The sequence below is a fragment of the Sus scrofa genome, chromosome 16, assembly GCF_054392235.1.
Source record: "Sus scrofa isolate SSC_HxYL_T2T_F1_AM1 chromosome 16, Sscrofa_HxYL_maternal_Yorkshire_Landrace_v2.0, whole genome shotgun sequence".
Classification (NCBI taxonomy): Eukaryota; Metazoa; Chordata; class Mammalia; order Artiodactyla; family Suidae; genus Sus; species Sus scrofa.
Genome location: NC_139398.1, coordinates 38,065,032 through 38,078,383, shown reverse-complemented (window position 1 = coordinate 38,078,383; position 13,352 = coordinate 38,065,032). Strand labels below are relative to the sequence as shown.

The window sequence follows — 13,352 nt, the reverse complement described above, 5'->3', positions numbered from 1 at the left end:
ATACAAGCATATTTAGAACAACTTTATGCCAAAAAAAGGAAGAAAAAAGAAAATGGACAAATTCTTAGAAAAACAAAAACTTGGAGTTTCCGTTGTAGCACAGTGGAAACAAATCCGACTAGGAACCATGAGGTTGCCGGTTCAATCCCTGGCCTCGCTCAGTGGGTTAAGGATCTGGTGTTGCTGTGGCTGTGGTGTAGGCCAGCAGCAACAGCTCCGATTGGACCCCTAGCCTGGGAACATCCATATCCCTATAAAGACAAAAGATGAAAAAAAAAAAAAAAAAAAAAAAAACCTCACCAGAATGACACAAGAAAAGAAATAGATAATCTGTAGTGTACTATTTACATTAACCAGATTTTAAATTTTATTAAATTCTTTACCTCTCAAAAACTTAGGTCCTTAGTGGATTTACTGGCAAATATTTTTAAATAACATCAATCTTAAACACTTTCTCAATATAAAAAAAATCTTGTTTAATATGACCAACATAATATTAACATTTGACAAATATATTGCAAGAAAGGAAAATTATAAGCCGGTCTTTCTCATGAACATAGAGACAAAAAAATCCTAAATATATATTAGCAAATCAAATCTAGTTATTTCCAAAATGCACTTAGTCTCAAAACACAATGGTGTATTAAAATTTAAAAATCAATTAGTGTTACTCCAGATGTGATAGTTGCAGACAAACCTAAAATGTGGATTATTCTGTTTAGCTGGCCTTTATTCTTCAAAATTGTTAATGGCACAAATGACAATGAAAATTTAGACATATGTTCTTGTATTAAGAGATAATGACAAATAAATAAAATGTAATTTGGGGCTGGTTTCTGTACTGGAGAGAAAAAACGATAAAATATAATATCAAAAACATTAATAATATTAAAATATGAACAACATAAACTTTTCATGTCATAAACAATATCAACTATATTAAAAACAAATATTTTATCAGTTGCTAGATTTTCTAAACTTGGTGATTGTACGCAGATGAACAGTAGACTAGATACAAACTCATAGAAGCTGAGAGTAGAATGGTGGATGTCAGGGCCTAAGGTGAGTGGGGGGAAGGAGACAGGGGTGGGAGGGGTAGCTTTGAATAATAACTCCCCACTACTCCATTAATCAAAGGGTACAAAGTTTCAGCTGCGCAAAATGAATAAATTCTAGACATCTACTCTACATCGTAATGCCTGTAGTTAACAATACTATAGTGTACTTAAAATTTTGTTAAAAGGGTGAATCTTATGTTAAGTGTTCTTATCACAACAATAATAATTCATAAAGTGGGTAGGAAGAAGCTTTTGGAAATGATGGATATATTTATGGCACAGATTGTGGTGATAGTTTCACAGGTGCATATTTATCTCCAAACCCATCAAATTACATGCATTAAATGCACATAATTTTTTGTAAATCAATCATGTTTCAATAAAGTTACTTTAAAAAAGAACTAGTAGAGTAGATATATAGACTGTGAAGTTCCTACAATGGGATTTACCTTTGTTGTCTTCTATATAGCTAATCCTAGGAAAACTCTGCTTTTATTCAAATAGAGTCCTTCAACTTACCTATTAGAAAAAATTGAGCCAGAGTTCCCATTGTGGCTCAGTGGATTAAGAACTCAACATAGTGTCCAGAGGATTCTGGTCTCACTCAGTGGATTAAGGATCCAGGCTTGCTGCAAGCTGGGCATAGGTCACAGCTGCAGCTCAGATCCAGGGTTGCTGTTGCTGTGGTATAGGCCTGCAGCTGCAGATCTGATTCCACCCCTACCCTGGGAACGTCCATATGCTGCTGGTGCAGTCATAAAAAAAAAAAAAAAAAAAGGATTGAGTCAATGCAATCACAAAAAGTCACTTAGGCACATTCTATGATGTCAAGAAACAGGTATTCTGAGCTGTCTTTTCCTGAAGGGTAGGGCTATGAAAGTAACCATGTCTATGCCATCTTGAAAGCTTTGTTTAGCGACCCGAAAGCTGAGGTTGCTCATCTACCCAGACTGTTGTGTAATTTTGTCCCTTCCTGATTTCCTTTAGTAACATTGGAAAGAAGAGCAGGAAAAGCACTTTTATTTAAACACAGTTTCTTTCAACCATCTTGTCATTGTGGAATAATAAAATTGTCACCGTTTTGTTACTAATTCTCTGCTACTCTTTGTTTTCCTGCCTCATCTGACATATATCTTCCCAATATTCAGTAGGGTAACAATACCTGTTAATCCCTAAATGTCAGCTATAGGAGAAACCATAAAAACCAAAGCATTTATTTATTATAATAGTATCCAAGGCAAATTCAGCTTCAAGCTGAATGCAAATCTTTCCCTCACATTCTCATAGGTTGTATCTTTATATCTGTGTTCAAAACAGATTGAAAAGCTTAATTTGGGATAGGAATTCAAAAGGATTATTAAAGTTTCTTAAGATGGGAGAAAAGGGTTAGGGAACATATTTGGTTAAATGACTATGGTTAAGAGATTAAATGTATTCTCATTTAAAAGACTGCATGAATTTCTACTGAACATAGCAATTGGCCATATGGATTTATTCCATCAGCCTCCCTTTATAACAGGAAAGAAATAAAATGTTTGTAAATCTGAAAGGACAGGGAGGATAGAGGAGAGCTCAGTCAACATAATATATCAACACCTTTTTGAAAACAGAAGCAGATAGAAGAATCACACCTGACTTAGAGCAGAGGACACTACATGCTAAAACGCACACAGAGATGTATACTAAAGAGAAGAGAGTCAGTTTTCTTTAGAACCTTGTAAACACAAAGGACTCAAAGGCCCCAGGTTACCTCACTCAAAATAGGTAACCACCTCCCCATCTTCCCAGTACAGAATCCAGCCCCAAATCACATTTTATTTATTTATCATTTATCATTGTCTCAATACAAGAACAGATGCCTAAATTTTCATTGTCATTTGTGCCATTAACAATTTTGAAGAATAAAAGCCAGCTAAATAGAATAATCCACATTTTAGGTTTGTCTGCAACTATCACGTGTGGAGTAACATTAATTGATTTTTTTTTTTTTGTCTTTTATTATTTTAGGGCTGAATTCACAGCATATGGAAGGTCTCAGGCTAGGAGTCAAATCAGAGCTACAGCTGTCGTCCTACGCCACAGCCACAGCAACACAGGCTCTGAGCCGTGTCTGCAACCTACACCACAGCTCATGGCAATGCTGGATCCTTAACCCACTGAGGGAGGCCAGGGATCAAACCCACGTCCTCATGGATGCTAGTCGGGTTCATTAACCACTGAGCCATGACTGGAACTCGAATTGATTTTTGAATCTTAACACACCTTTGTGTTTTGAGACTAAGTGCATTTTGGAAATAACTAGATTTGATTTGCTAATATATATTTAGGATTTTTGTCTCTATGTTCATGAGAAAGACTGGCTTATACTTTTCCTTTCTTGAAATATATTTGTCAAATGTTAATATTATGTTGGTCATATTAAACAAGATTTTTTTTATATTGAGAAAGTGTTTGATTGATGCTATTTAAAAATAAAATATTTTTATTTAAAAATAAATCCACTAAGGACCTGAGATTTTTTTTTCCCTAAGTTTTTGAGAGGTAAAGAATTTAATAAAATTTAAAATCTGATTAATGCAAATAGTACACTACAGATTATCTGTTTCTTTTCTTGTGTCAGTCTAATAAGTTTTTGTTTTTCTAAGAATTTGTCCATTTTCTTTTTTCTTCCTTTTTTTGGCATAAAGTTGTTCTAAATATGCTTGTATGATATTTTTAGATTCTGTAGTCTTTTAAATTATGTCCTTTATTAACCCAAATATTAACATTTTTGTTATTAATAAATAATTACTCTCTCTCTTGATTTCAGTATTGATTGTTTTCTCTATTGTATTAGTCTTTTCAAAGCTTCAATATTTGTTCTTATTAATTTTCTCTTTGGCATGTTTGCTTTCTGTTTTATCAGTTCTACTGCTTATTATTTTCATTTCATTTAGGTTTAATTGTTTTTTTTTAATTTAATAAACTTAAGTCATTTGTTTTCAGCTTTTTTCTCAACACATAGATTAGGCTTGAAAAAACAGATCTTACACACATCAGAATTGCATAAAAATAAAGTATTTTTCCTCTTAATTTCTTTAAAATGAATGTGATAGTTTAAATCAGTTTTCCAATATTTTTTTCTTTATTGCCTCTTAAGAGCCTATTTAGACAATTTTTTGGTAATTATTCCTCCAATGCCTGCAATAAAATTTTAATATCTAAGACATACTGTATACCTGTGTATATGTTGCATGTATATCTGTTTTATGTATAAAAGAGAAAAATATAGTTTATTCTTTTTGTTTAATACTGTTCAGAATGACTAAGTTTTTTTAAGTTAAAAGTGAAACTAAAAAAATGAACAGCTATTAGCGTGTAACCTAACTTTATAAACTGCATGATTATTGGATTATTGCTAAAGTAAATGTTAAGGTAATTCATTTAGTTTTATAAGTTGTAATATATAAAATAATAGCAAATTAGCAACATATATAATACACAGTAATAAGAGCCTTTTTTGTTGTTGTTGTTAGTCTTTTTAGGGCCTCACCCTTGGCATATGGAGGTTCCCAGGTTATAGGTCAAATCAGAGCTGCAGCTGCCATCCTACACCACAGCCACAGCAACACCAGATCTGAGCCACATCTGTGGCCTACGCCACAGCTGGCAATGTCAGATCCTTAGCCCACTGAGTGAGGCCAGGGATAGAGCCTGTGACCTCAAGGATACTAGTCAGATTCATTTACACTGAGCCACTATGGGAACTGCAAGAAGAGCTTTTGAAATGATGAATTTTTGAAAAAATAATAAACTTAAACATTAAATTTCTTAAAAATTATTTTTAGTAAACTTAACTTTTAATTTTTACTTGATATGAAAAAGTATATAAAGTATATAGCTGCTAGATATTATTTTATAGTTTATGTATGTTTTTCTTTTTAGCCGTTGACGTGATGGGTGGAATAACTTTTATAGAATTAAATAAAATAAAATATAAACAATTTTTTTTAATTTCAAAGCCCAAGCCACACACAAAAACTACTGAGGATCAAGCAATGATCCAATGTCAGCCAATAGACACAAGAAGACCACTTCTTGCAATATGCCCTGAGATAAAGCAAATTGAAGGTAAAAAAGCCATCTACTCACCATAGTTTCCTAGCACTGATCTTGTAAACATTTTGTATATTTTCCTTAAACTCAGTGTCAGCAGTGCCCTTGTATTACCCAAGAAACCCAACAAGACAAATTAAATTCTAAGGAATAAGGTTCTGTTGGGTAGAGCCAAGTATTACAATGCCATAGACTATTGTAATATCTAAGAATATTTCACCTCCCTCACCAACAATCAATTTTCATCTTCTTGAAGACAATGTCATCCCTGTAGCGAATGTATAGTTTAAAGCAAACATTTTAACAGTCCATTATGGAGTTTACTTGAAGACTATAGTATAAGCCCCTGGGATTGGAATAAATGAAGTTATATGGGTACTTGTACTAAGAAATATGGAGATTAATAAACAAAAAAGATAAAACACAGCTTGTCAGAGAGGAGAAAATTTTCTCTACCCTTCTGGGTTCTTCTGGCTGGCCTAAGAGTTAAATTGACATGCAAAAGATTAACAGGAGAAAACCAAATAAAAGCTTAATAGCACACATACGTGGGAGAGATGCAGCAAAACATTATTTACCTTAAATAACATCTTCAGCTAAAGACAAAAGAGGATATTGGGTGTAGTAGTTTTGGACTTCAAAGAATAGGAAAGCAATTTACATGGAGATGGAAAAACAAATATTTGTTTTAAAAAAAAATCGCTGGGCCATGAAGAGCCAATGGCACATTGAATGAACTCTGATCTCTAAGACCTGCTGAGTTTGCCCACCACACCTTTCCAGCTATCTTTAGTAATAGCTCCATCTGAAAGGCCATTTATCTAAAAATTTGTAAGCAATTAAAGGGAATGTAACAAGAAAAACTTCCTGAATCTTCTGCTTCTTAAAAATAATCAGCCTAAATTAATCCTCTTGCCAAGGAGACATATTTTGAGGTGGCAAGCTTTGCCCCCTCTAGTACAAACTTCTTAGAAAAGTATCACCAACTTCTTAAAGAAGTTAGAAGAAGCTGAGTTGATAGATTGTTCCATCTCATTGAACCAGTCTCTTAGTCCTGATGATAGGTTTGTCCAGTCATTTTATTTCAGGAGGAGGTAATGCATTTGTGATCTCAAAATTAAGCCTGCAAGGTGCAAGCAATCAGGTATTTAATGAGAGACATTTCCATGGAGACAAAAAAACAAAAACAACACCAAAAAACCCCACATTAACAACAGCAGCAAAAAACCTCACAAAATGTAATGGTTGGAGGAAATCACACACCAGTTTCTGAGCCTAGGGACAGCCAGTCAATAAGATTTCTAGATGTCATGGTTCAAGTATATTTTGTAGTTTGAAATGTCTCTGATGAGGTCATTGAGTATTGAGGAAAATGTTCTAAGTGGCCTACACAGCAGCAGGAATGAAGATTGCCTAAACATGAGCTATTGTGGTGATCTCTGTTAAGTTTGTATCTGAGCGGTTCAGCTTTAGTCTGCAGGTCTTCACGAAAAGGGCAGCTTCAGTTCTCAATGATTCAAAGTCAAAGTAGGAGAAAATTTGAAAATATAAATTTGGAGAGTTATAGCTAAGTATTTGAGGAAACTAGAAGAACTCAGGATCCAGGCCAGATTACAAGTGGGGGAAAAAACCTCAAAAACAATAACAGGGGAGTTCCCTTTGTGGTGTAGTGGAAATGAATCCGACTAATATCCATGGGGATGTGAGTTCTATCCCTGGCTTTATTCAGTGGGTCGGGGACCTGGTGTTGCTGTGAGCTGTGGTGGAGGTCGAAGACATAGAAGCTGGAGGCTGGTAGCTGTAGCTCTGATTTGCCCCCTAGCCAAGGGTGCCTATGCTGAGGGTACAGCCCTAAAAAGAAAAAAAAAAAAAAAAAAAAAAAGTAACAGAACTAGAACCCAACACAATAAGAAGTGTTATAGTTTATATTGAAACAAATTTTTTTTTCTCAAAAATTACTTCATTTCTATCAAAGATAACCAAAATAAAACTAATTTGTTTGCAAAACAAATTTAGTTTCATTAAACTCAATCGTATTATTCTCATTAAGACACATAAGAATAGCCATTGACCTTATAGGCACTTTTAAATCTGCTTTTCTGGAACTTTTCATAAGGAATCTCCAGGTTGAATTTTTTTTTTTTTTTTTTTTTTTGGTCTTTTTGCCTTTTTTCTAGGGCCACTCCTGTGGCATATGGAGGTTCCCAGGCTAGGGGGTCCAATAGGAGCTGCAGCCAATGGCCTACGCCAGAGCCACAACAAGGCAGGATCCAAGCAGTATCCGCGACCTACACCACAGCTCACAGCAACACCGGATCCTTAACCCATTGAGCAAGGCCAGGGATCGAACCCTGAACCTCATGGTTCCTAGTCTGATTCGTTAACAACTGAGCCACGACAGGAACTCCCCAGATTGAATTTTTAATAGCCTCTCAAGGCTAAGAAGCCAAGCCAAATATTTGTCATCAGATTTAACCTATAATACCTATAAATTTTGGTGAATTCCTCTCTTCCCCACAATGTTCTGGGGTTCTTGTGCCTCCCAAGAAGTGACCTTCCTTACTCACCTGGTGCAATTGCTGGGAATCCTGTAAGGTATCAGACTGTTTTTCTAAGGAGTTTTATGGCTCCATAAAGTCAGTTTTAGTTCCTTGAAGCTGTCTAGTCATATCAGATTCTAAGTATATTCTCAGATTTGAGGGAGTTCCCGTCGTGGCGCAGTGGTTAACGAATCCGACTAGGAACCATGAGGTTGCGGGTTCGGTCCCTGCCCTTGCTCAGTGGGTTAAGGATCCGGCGTTGCCGTGAGCTGTGGTGTAGGTTGCAGACACGGCTCGGATCCCGCGTTGCTGTGGCTCTGGTGTAGGCCGGTGGCTACAGCTCCGATTGGACCCCTAGCCTGGGAACCTCCATATGCCGCGGGAGCGGCCCAAGAAATAGCAAAAAGACAAAAAAAAAAAAAAAAAAAAAAAAAAAGAATCAGATTTGAAATTCCAGTCAAAGTCTTGGTAATAAAACCAATGTTTCCAATAGTGTCCTATTACAAAGAGAATAGATTTTTAGTGAACTTATGTAAATAATTATATTGCCGTAAAAGTAAGAATATTCACCAAGAGTCTCCAAATTCTGGAGGGATGAGACAGGGAGAAAAATATAAATGATTCAATTCTGCTTACAAAAGAATAATTTACCAAATTGCCATAAATTTTAATTAGCTTGAGAGGAAAGAGTTCTGAATATCTGGAAAACAAAGACTAAAATGCTAGGAATATTTCACACACAAAGTCGTAAAAATCATAATCATATTCATCAGTTCACCCAGTCTTTTGTAATTAATTCTTTTTGATCTTGACTTTTTGTTAGCAGTTTTATGAAGCCATCAGTTTTTCCATTAGAGTTTTATAATTCTTACCTAGTTCAGTGATATGATCTAAAAGTTATCAGCAACCTATATTTGTCCAAAAAGAGTCTTTTCTATATATCTTCTTGAAGATGAATCATTTTTGCTAAAGCATTAGAGTAAAACAGTAGGTCTATAAATGACAAAAGACTTTAAATAGCGTGATTAAATATCTGATTCATTATAATGCAACTGACAATTAAATTTGGTTATTTCTATGACATAGGACTTCTAAGATAATAGCTAACACTATGACTGATACAATTTTACCAGGACACATCAGAGTTTTAGTTATTTCCTAAAATTTTTAGAGCACTTATATTAATAGCATTTACCCACACAATATAACCCAAGAAGGCTTATGATCACTTATTTGACAATGCTTCCCATGTAATTTTACATTCTAAATAAGCTTAGTTAGTTTAATATCACACTAAGATTTTTCAGGAGCCCTCTAAAAAATCCCAGAGTTAGCTAGAGGTCAAAAGGTCTTCATTTAGAATTTGGGGAGTTCCCATTATGGGTCAGCAGAAACGAACCTGTCTAGCTGAGTACGTGGGTTTGATCCCTGGCCTCGTGCAGTGGGTTAAGGATCCAGCATTGCCGTGAGCTATGGTGTAGGTCGCAGACGAGGCTCCCATCCTGCGTGGTGTAGGCTTAAAGCTTAGACCCCTAGCCTGGGAACTTCCATATGCTGCAGATGTGGACCTAAAAAAATAAATAAATAAAATAAAAATAAATAAAAACTAAAAAAATTTTAAAGAGCAAAAAAAAAAAATAGAATTGGGGAGAAGTTTGTCTAAGATATCAAAAGGTTTTAAAACACTTAAATAGGGTCATAGATCACTGTGAAACAATACTTAATTACCCACTTAACCAAAGTGACAATAAAAGATTTCAAAAGCAAATACAGAAAGTTCCAACAAATTACTTAAAATGTAAAGAAACTTATGCAAACTGTTCTTAAAAGCAGATCAACAGTTCAAGAAAACTTTTTCCTCTTAATAGAGACCAAAAAACAAATTTGGTTTTATGCCAGGTTATTTTTGATACCTAAATTCACTTACTTGATAAATAAATTTGAAAAATTCATTTGCTCAGTTAAAATCAATCTAATCTTAGGCAGTCCTGACCACACACAAAATTCTTTTCTCTAGGTGTCTTTTCTATAAACCTTCTTTCTTACATTTGGATTTTGTCCTATTCTCTCTCTGGCTCGCTCACGCTTTCTCTCTCACATCTCTTTTGGAAAAACTACCTTCTCTCTTAATAAAAGGCATTTCTATTCCTTATACTTTTTAAAAAAATTCCTTACATACAAATATGTTTTCTCCTACTTACTTTAGCAGTTTTAATAACATATGTTAATTAGAATTCTTAACATTCAGAAACATTGATTTCTAGTAAAAAAATTAAGAAGTAAGCAATTACGAACTGTTATAGAAGTATTTTTGACTGACAAACTTATGACTACTACAAAAAAATTCATAATTTCTAGAAACATACATTTCTTCATAGCATAATTTGTTTCAGTGTGGTACAACATGTTTACTAAAAGACCTAAACATCTTTTTTTTTAGCTAGGGCTACACCCATATGGAGGTTCCCAGGCTAGGGGTCCAATCGGAGCTATAGCTGCTGGCCTATACCTCAGCCACAACAATGCCAGTCTGAGGTGCATCTGCAACCTACACCACAGCTCAGGGCCATGCCGGATCCTTAAACCACTGAGGGAGGCCAGGGATTGAACCCACATCCTCATGGATACTAGTTGGTTTTGTTACCACTGAGCCATGACAGGAACTCCCCAAATATCTCTAGTTATTCTGTAATAAGAAGACCAAAGCAGGTAAACATAGACCTGTTTAGCCGTAAAGTTTTCAGAATTATTTTTCAACAATAATTATCTTATTTGGAAATAATCTAGACATTCAATGAATTCCTACCATTTAACTTAACTTAGCAAAACTCTAAAGTTTCAAGTTACCAGGAAATATTGGAAGATATTTTTAAGTCTTATCCCACTTACCTCTATCTAAAACAGTTATGCTCAACAGTCATGTTTAGATTACCCATGAAAACTTTACAGAACATTAGACAAAGTCATCATCCCAAACTATTTTTCTTGCTGACAAGTTTTGTAACAGAGATAATGAGTTTATTTGACTTTTTTGCAAATCTATGTAAATTAAAAGTATTATATTTAGTTCTAAATACCTAATTAAGACATGCCTGTTTTAATTAAACAAATAACTTTAAACATATTTTTATTTACTAAAGATTAATCCTGGATCATGCGAACTTGAAAAACATTAGGATTAGTTTCTATTATATTTCTGAGAATTTTTAGATAAACATTTGTTTGTTTTAACCAATTAAATAGAGCACTTTTTTATAAATGAATTTTGATGATACATCCAAAAGTAGAAAAAAAAATCTATAATGTTCATACATAGACATACATGCCTAGATATAAACATAGACAAAGATCTAATGGTTTATTCACTCAGATGGCTAAGATTTTTTTGTGCGGCTGGGGTAGATTTATAAGATATGATTCGTTTTTCCCCTTGATGAATATTTTCTTTTTGTCTTTTTTGTCTTTTTAGGGCCTATGGAGGTTCCCAGGCTGGGGTTGAATCAGAGCTATAGCCTCTTGCCATGGCCACAGCCACAGCAATGTCAGATCTGAGCCACTTCTTCAACCTATACCACAGCTCACAGCAAGGCCGGATCCTTAACCCACTGAGCCTGGCCAGGGATTGAGCCTGTGTCCTCATGGATGCTAGTCAGATTCACTTCCTCTGAGCCACGATAGGAACTCCTTGATGAATAGCTTAATAAAGGAGTTCATGAATTATATTTTGGGTGAGGGAGATTTCCCAGCAGTTTTTACTTTTAAAAAGCCTCTTTTCTTTTTTTAATTTTTTGCATTTGCTCTCAAATTCTATCAATTGAATTAGCTGGGCTTAGTTCCAGGCGATTATGGGCTGTTTACATTTCCGATTTTGTAAAGATTTGCAAGACAAAGGCTGTTTCTTCTGTTAACCTTTGAATATTGGCCTCCAGCTTCTTTATCACGTAGTATGAGCTCAGAATACTGGTTCCCTTTAGCATGTTCAATTAACATTGCCCAAAGGAACTTTTTTTTTTTTTAAGGTTTATTGAAGTATAGTTTATTTCCAACAAAGTGATAATTTCTGTTTTCCAACAAAGCAATCCAGTTATACGGATACACACATCCATTCTTTTTCAGATTCTTTTCCCATATAGATTATCACAGAATATTGGGTAAAGTTCCCTGTGCTATACAGCAGGTCTCCATTGGTCAACTCTTTCATAAACCACAGTGTGTATATACCAATTCCAAGCCCCCAATCCATCCCCCCAACCTGTCTTCTTTGGTAACTGTAAGTTTGTTTCCCAAGTCTGTGAATCTGCTTCAGTCCTGAAAATACGTTAATTTCTATTCTTTTTTTAGATTCCACATATAAGTGATATCACATGATGTTTGTCTTTCAACGTCTGACCAACTTCACTTAATATGATAATCTCTAGGTCCATCCATGCTGCTGCAAATGGTATTTTTTCCTTCTTTTTCATGGCTGTAATATTTCATTGTATATATATGTACCACATCTTCTTAATCCATTCCTCTATTAATGGACATTTAGGTGGCTACCATGTCTTGGCTATTGTAAATAGTGCTGCAATGGAAGTTCCCATCGTGGCGCAGTGGAAATGGATCCAACTAGGAACCATGAGGTTGCAGGTTCCATCCCTGGCCTTGCTCAGTGGGTTAAGGATCTGACATTGCATGAGTTGTGGTGTAGGTCACAGAAGCAGCTTGGATCTGGCATTGCTGTGGCTTTGATGTAGGCCAGCAGCAGTAGCTCCAACTAGACTCCTAGTGGGGGTGCGGAGGGGGAAGTTCTGCAGTGAACATTGGGGTGCAAAGGACAGTTTTACTAACCAGGCAGTGAAAATTTCCCTAGGAAGGCACAATGTTCATCCCACAATACAATCAGGCAAAACAGACACAATCACTTTACATTAAGCCCATTCAAATACACCAGTTTTCCTATAAACTTTTACCTCAGTTTTGTCAGTTCATATCTTTGACCACAGAGTCCACCAGGACCCCATCAACAAGGCTTAGTCTTACAAAGCCAATGGCTGTTAGCCAGACCCAACATGCATTCCCATGAAACATTCAGGCAATGTTGACATAATCCCTCCACATAACGTTGCTCAAATTTACCAGACTTTACACTCCTATCAACCTTCGCATGTTTGCATTTTCTCAATCTAATTGTAGCCCAAGTCAGGGGTCTATCTATGGGTTTTGGTACTACAGTTTCTGGGGCTCTCCCATCAAGGAGTCCTTGAAACTTCTCTCCATCTCCCAGCCATTTACTCGTCTTATGTCATACACTTTGGGTCTCCCGCGAAGGGCTGAACCAAGGGACCTTGCTCTTTTTGTCAATCTTTAACATAATTAATTGGCTTAACTGTTGCCCCAAGTGATTACCAGTCAGGTTTCTCATTATAATTTTTGCCTTCAGGCTTTTTAAATTTCTCCAAACTGGAGTAAATAGAATAGAATTGTTTGGGAACCTTTAATATTGAGGAACCAGCAAGGATTCTTTTGGCCTTAGGTAGTGCTAAATTTAAAAACAAAGAAAAAGAAAAAGAAAAAACTATTTTAGTACCATCAAAGTTGGGTTGTTTTTTTTTTCCCCTCCATTTCTTAATAACCACCTAATGATTTTCACCCTGCTGGGACAAGTCCCATGACT

General features: G+C 35.4%; 1 protein-coding gene across 1 annotated transcript in view; it reads left to right on the top strand.

The window, feature by feature from the left end:
- PLCXD3 (phosphatidylinositol specific phospholipase C X domain containing 3) overlaps positions 1-12,134 on the top strand; it is a 400,359-nt gene extending 388,225 nt beyond the window's left edge. Inside the window, exon 4 of the mRNA XM_085002205.1 lies at positions 12,035-12,134. The gene's annotated coding sequence lies outside the window, so the exon portion shown is untranslated. The remainder of the gene's footprint in view (positions 1-12,034) is intronic.
- Positions 12,135-13,352: the final 1,218 nt, after the last annotated feature.